The following is a 7,337-nucleotide window of genomic DNA, read 5'->3' on the forward strand; positions in this document are numbered from 1 at the left end:
GGAGATTTGATTTTTGACAGGGAAAATAAACTCCAAATTAAAAAATTCTAGTTTGTTATAAATTAGACTCAAAGAAATTTCCAACGAGCTATTCTGCGCCCAATTTCGACACCGGGAAGGCCTCCAAAAAGCATCTGAAAGTCACGCTACGCGTAGGGCTTAGTCGCGCTACGCATCAGGGTTTTGGCTCAACGCGTAGCGCGCCGCGCGCTACCCTTAAGTTGGGGAGGTCCATTTCACAAAAACTTAGAATTTTTGGATTTTTCATGACAAATTACACTTGCTCAGCCACTGCCAAGACATTTCATGGAGATTTGAGCCCCCAAAAGGTCAAAAAACAAGCAAAAAATGACCTTCTGCCACTTTTTGGACACACAAGAAGTAGTATTGGGAGATTGCATTTTTGGAGGGGCAAATGGCCACCAAATTGAGAAATTCCACTTGGGCTGGAGAGTACACATCCAGACCTTTCCAAAAAGCCCACTTGTGCCTCATTTGGATGCCGGGAAGTGCATCAAAAGTGGGCTCAACGGCGCGCTATGCGTTGAGAAATGGCGCGCTACGCATCAGGACATTTTCTCAATTTTTCATCTTCAGCTCAGGAAAACGCAACATTTGACCAGTTTTGACTTTTGGTGGGATTTTTCACCCTCCTTGATGTAATTAATGTAATTTTATGTTGACATGACACTTATTTACCTATTCTAGAAGATTCATTCATAAAATAGCAAAAAATTAAATGAATGAATTGGTTTCCTAGCTTATAGAGGCAAGTTGTTTTGATTGCCTAGATTGTAGTGCTCAGTTTATAATTGGTTGAAACAGCACCTAGGATGATGAGCTCGACCCCTAAAGGCAAGGGAATGGGTTGACTTTCCTATATTATGTATTTTCTTAGTCATTTTCAGAGGTTGGAGAGGTTGGACTCTTGAGGGATAAGCTTAGATTGTTTTACATTTTGTATCTCTGCAATTTTGGCAAAGGAAAGACCAGGGTTTTGCAGCACTATTTGGGATTACTGTGGTTATTTGTGTTGATGGTGTGTTTCTCTCATGTGCTTGTAAGTTTTTTATGTGCATCATTTTCTTACTATTCTCTTCTGCAAATTAAGTAAATGAAGTGTTAAGGTAGAATTCATGGTTTCTATGCTCTGCCTTTAAGTTTGCTTAATATCAATGTTTTCATCTGTTTAAGGAGAACTCTCGATGGTTTCTTGCTCTCCTTAGCTCCTCACCAGTCATATCCATCCATTCACTTATTTCAAAGGCATCAAGGCAATCTCCTAACTTGCCCCAAAAAGACCTCTGCAAAAACTGTGTCTCATCCCCGCACCCAAAATTGTCGCGCTCAGTTTTCCAACAAAACCCTAAAAATTTAAAATCAAACTTTCCCATCAGTTTACTAGCCTAAAATCAGTGTTCTTTATTTGTCATCTCAGCCCTTTGAAGACCTTTTGCCGAGATAGACCCGGAGAGGGCCCTCTCCTGTCCCCGTAGGGCTAGCTACGAGGCTAAGTGGTTTGATGTTGCCTTGGATTTTGTCTTTTTCAGCCTGAGGCCAAATTGAAGCGCTAACAGAACCCAATGACATTCAAAGGAGAATAAATTAGACTATCCATTTGCAGCAGACCAGAGAAGAAGTGCACCAAATATCCCAAGTGTTACAAGAAAAACTCATAAAAATATTTGATAAAAGGACCAAAGCAGAAGACTTCTACCTTGGAGAGAAAGTTCTAAGGTGGGATTCCAGGAGAGAAGACAAAGGAAAGCATGGGAAGTTTGACTTCCTGTGGAAAGGGCCATTTATCATCCAGGCATTGCAAGGGAACAATACTTACTTTCTGAAGAGCCTGGATGGCACAGAAACAAAAGAAGGACCAATGAATGGTCGAATGTTGAAACATTACATTGATCCAGTTTTAATGCATTCTGACTCTAACATGTACATACTATATCCTTGATAATGTCACAGTTTGGATTGGATAGTAACTTGTTGCAGTTGAAGCCCAAAGAGAAGGCCCTAAGCTTCACAAGTGTGCTGTCATATATACAATAAAGCAACTGGCAGAGGGGAAATTTTAGAGCACAGTAAAATTTATTCAAAAGGCCATCTGAACTGTTGTTCTTGACCTTCCACCAAGGAAAGCCATCCCCAAGTGGAGCCACTGTTATACTCCTATACCAATAGGTGTCATATTTCATCATTGACTTGTTGAGCTCTGTAATATGTTCATCCCTTTCCTTGTTGCAAAGGGTTTCCATATTATCAACAAATTTAAAAAAAAATCAAAAAAAGTAAAAAATGTAAAGAGGGTATACCCTAAAAGAAAAATCAAAGGGTAAAAAGAATAAAATGGTCAAAAAAGTGAAAGAAATGAACCCCAAATAAAGAAGGACCAGGAAAGTGTGCAAGTCTAAAATGCCACTACTTTTTCATTTTCTGTAAATAAAACATTGTGTGCAACTTATTAATTCATGCCACAATTGATGAATGGCCAAATAGCTTAATCTTAGCTAGTTCATGTTTGAATTTCCTGTTTTAGAGATAGAGAATAAAAATATGACCAAACTGTTTAATTTTGGCAGATAAGTAGATAGGTAGAGAAGCAAAGGAGCTCAACAATTTAATCTGAGCCCTTGGAAGTAATAAGTGCAGACTTAGGTAGGCTTACCATGAAAAGAAAAGAAAAGTTGAAAAGGGTTTGCTAGTCCAAGTGCACCCAAAGAAAGAAGGAAAAAATGCTAAGCAAAGTAGGCAGGGTAGGTAGAATGGTGTTGCAGAATGATACCTGTGATGGATTATGTTTCTAAAAATGTGTTAATTTTCACTCCTATCACAAGTGCATGGCGAACATTACACTTGAAGTAGCTCAAGCGAGGCAAGGTTTCATAACTAACTCCCCTTCATACTTTTCCCTAAACATTTATTAATTTCCCCCCTAAAATATTAAGAATCTGTTCTTAATAAACATTCATAAAACCTTTTTCCCCTTTAAAGCCTAAGTTTAACTGCAAAAGATAAATTGTTTTTAAACTTGGCGCTTTCATTTACGTTTTTTCATATTAACAATTAACACTTATTATATAAATCCCATGCAAACATTTCCCTTTCCCGTATTATGTAAATATAATAAAAAACCCCAAAGTACTATGTATCCCCGCCACGGTCGAAATATGACCATATCACTGTTTAAAAGGGATTAATGGTTTATTTGAAACCTGTTAATAACCTTCCCGTCGCGCTGTCATGGAGTTAATTAACCACCTGGGTTAATTAATAACCAAAACCCCCGACCAATGAAAACCTCCCCATTGAAGTCAGCTACACTCACTCCCTAGTAGTCGGCTATGCAACTCGGTGAAAGCACTCTCACTAACCTACTGAGCAATCTTCCTCCATCTCCTAAACCATCGCCTATACCGGCAGGCGGGGATTGGGTTCGGCAAATTAAGGGATGGATGTTTAGCGAGGTAGTGGGACTGGAACTAGTTCTGCTACTGTTGTGGACTCAACCACAAGGCGTGCCTGCCTCTCCGCGAGCAAGAAGAAAGGGTTAACCTTCTCGTAATCGAGAGTGCAAGGACCCGACAGGGGGCTCGACTGATAAGGAGAGGAAGAATAAGCCTTTTGACTTTTGCCGTCAGCCAAGCCCAATGATTAATTGATACAGCCTCTCTTCTGCGAGGGGATTTCTCCACTCGCCCGACCAAAGAAGGGCGAGGGGCGAGAGCCAGTTGGGAGCGCCCGGTCCCACGGACGGAGGGGGAGGACAACTGATATAACCCCGACGGATGGAGGGCATGCAGGAGGGAGGAGATGAGTCCTAAGAATAATGAGTGAGTCCACCGAGAGAGCCATCCACGGGACACAGGCAGGAAACACCAACATTGCGAGGTCCGTCAGGGTGCGTAGCACGCTCGACTAATAAGGCCGCCATCGGCTCGACTGATAAGGAGAGGATCTGGAGAACGCTCGACCAACGGGCCGCCATCACGTTTAAAAACAAAATTTATTTGTTTCGGGCCCACGCATTAACCTCCCACCATCTCCAAAGCGCGATCGCCATTGGATGATCGCCTATCCATCCAACGGTCCGCATCCGCTTCGCGACCCCCCTAACCGCCGAAAATTAACGTGTGATCAACCGGTGGTTTTGCCACCATACCAATGACATGCGTCACTCGTCCAGCGTGATCGCTCGCCCTCCACCCGAAACCGCCCAGCCCAAAAGCGGTGCGGGCAAAACCGCTTACCACTGCCCCCCGCTGACGTCGTCTGTCCTCTTGCTAACATCACCTGCCACGTCACCTCCATGTCACCTGCCCCGTACTCCCATTGACGTCATTCGTACTTCTTACGTCATCCATCATTCAAATCATAAAATCCCGGCGAAACTTCATTTTGTCAAATAAAAAGGAAAAAAGTCAATTTTGCTATGTTTTTTCTGCATACAGCGCCCCGCGCTCTCCTGCAAAATAAAATCAACTGAGGTCGCATTTCCAGTTTACAACTAGAAAGGCTCCATCGATGAGCTCCTCCGCCTGTCAAACGACCCTCCACTGTACAGTGTTCCTCCTCAATTACAGGTACCCTTTTAGTTATCTCAAAAAGACATTAATTGGTGCATCAATCACCAGAAACATCTCAGTAATCTCCACAGAAAGATCTAAGTGTTATGGATCAAAAGGCGCATATCCATAGCTGTTTTGTTACCATTGGAAAAATGGAGATTTTGGGCCAAAAACCGGACAGAGATGAATAAAGATCACAGTCAAAAGGGTATCAAAGCAGATTTCAAGACAAGTCAAAGTGTATCAATTCAACATTTAAGTATATCAGATCAGCGATAAAGATGTCAGAGCAGAATTAAAAGTAGCAAATCAGAATTAAATGTAGTAGATCGAAATTAAAGAGCACAGTTAAGACAAGCAGTCGATGCAGAGTTACTACAGAAGACAACTGCAATCCGAACCCTAAAGGCCTACCTCCAGCACAACATCAGTTACCTATTTCTATTTTACTTGTAAACTCTTATTAGTTAAACCTAGATATTATCTCACAGTTGTTATGAGATATTAGTTGTACATATTTTGTTGTATAAATACCCCCTCCAATAGAATATTGAAGTGGTGTGTGGATTTCCTAGACTATGCTGTAATACTGAAATTTTGAAATAAAGAGCTGTTGGAATCAACTGTTTGTTTGGCCTATTGGATGAAGAATTGAAGAAGAGGACTTGTCACAGACTTCTTGAATCAACCATTGGATCAATAAGTCCTCTATACCTTGTGTTTTACAGTTTTCTCAGTTTATTATATCAACTGTGTTTCATAATCTGAATAATAAAGAAAAGGTTAAATTTAGAATATGCTTGATTGCACTCTGTTTTCAGTCTTTATTGTTCTCTGTGTTTTCTTTAGAATTAGAATAAACAGTGAAATCTTAATTGCTCTTGTTTCCTAATTCTTTCATGCTGGTTATTTGGTACATAATACTTCACTGCTCCTTATCAGTAATCATCCATTTTCCCTCTTTAAAATAGGTTGAAGGATTCTTAATTTCCCTTCACCCAATTTGAGCCCATTCCATCTATTTCAAGTCTCTATTTGTTCCCTGTTTCACTACCTTGCTCTGTGAAGCCATCCTCTGTTAAGAAACCAAATCCAGAAAGCCATCTCCTTTAACTCCATTAGCCCAATGGACTGAACTGCTCTATCTTACTTCTTTGTTCTATTGAATCTCACCACCCAAACTCAAAACGAAACCCTTGAACTTCATAACTAGCCTAATACCTTTACAAACAAAGCTAAATCATAAAGAGAGAACCCTCTCTCCATACAGATTGGCTAGATTCTGTATCTAAAATATTGGTCTGTGGTTACCTCGGCATCGTTCCCTTTCTTACAACTTTGGGGAAAACTTGAGTGATAACATCATCGGTGACTCCACTGGGGACCTGAATAATTGTTTGTTACTATTGTTTATTTCATAAGCTACAGATGGAGCCTGAAGTTAGCTAGGTAGCCTTTGAAATGCTTTTGCTTTGCAATCGCAGAAGTAAATGAATGCTACTTCAGTCTATCTTCGGTCTAGCTTATAGATTGGACAGTCGGTTTCAAATACTTGATCAGTTTATTTTTTCAAAAAGTCTTTAGGAAAGTTAAAAACTCCCACATCTAAAATTTCCTAAAAGAGACTGTTAAAGTTGTATTGTCAAATCTATTTTCAGGAAAAAACCAAAATTACACCTAGAAACCTAGCCTCCGAAAGGATTCGTTACACCAGATCAAATCCTGATCCTAATCCCCCACCTGTGTTTGAAAATCCTAATCTGATTTCTAGGATTCTTAGAAGTCAAGAGAGCCAAGGAAATTCTGCTAGTTCACACCACGGACATTTATAGAACTTCATTCAATCTGAGCTTACCTCCGAAAGAACACCAAACCTTTCTATGATTACTACAGCTTCTCCAAGTTCACCATCAGCACCTAAAACTACCCTATCCACTTCTCCATCTACAACACTCATCCCCATTGTTATCCCTACTCCCCCAGTTGTCACATCTATTTTTGCAAACATGGCAAATTGATATACTCCCCTAAACTTACCTGCCAATCCAGGGGCTCTGCCCCAGGACTATCAAAATAAAATCCCTTCTTTTGAAGGTAATGGCACTTACACAGCTCAACAACATACCAATAAAATGATCGACTATTTTGAAAAATATGAGATTGATGATGATGATGTTAGAATGAAAGTATTTGTTCAAAGTTTAACTGGAGATGTTAGAACCTGGTTTAGAGCCCTCCCTACAAACCATATCAATGACCCACAAGCTCTTTATCAGACTTTCTTGAACAGATGGCAAAAGAAGAAAGATCCTCTCCACATTTTATCAAAGTATGAAAACCTAAAAAGAGGCACACAAGAAACTGTCCAAGATTAATGTACCAGATTCAATAATGTCTACAATGCTATTCCTCAAAATCTCAGACCTCCTCCAGATTTGGCCTTGATCAAATTCCCTGATGCATTTGATTCTGATATGGCATACCAACTTAGGGAAAGAGCTCCTCAAAACTTAGAAGAGACGCAGAGTATAGCTATCAGTGTTGATGCCAACTTGATATCTAAACGATCTAAAGCCAGAGCTAAAAGGAGGACACCTTTCAAAGAAGAACCTTCTACCTTTGAATAGAAATTAGATGTTATTATTAAAGGAATGGATAGACTTGGAGATAGAGTAGAAACAATCGAGATAAAATCCCCTTGGGATGGTCAACCAAGCGATACTGGGAGAAACCCAAATTTCAGGAAGAACCAAAATCATAACACTA

This window comes from Pinus tabuliformis, chromosome 7, assembly GCF_031772625.1.
Source record: "Pinus tabuliformis cultivar Carrire ecotype Pingquan chromosome 7, CPIR1, whole genome shotgun sequence".
Lineage (NCBI taxonomy): Eukaryota > Viridiplantae > Streptophyta > Pinopsida > Pinales > Pinaceae > Pinus > Pinus tabuliformis.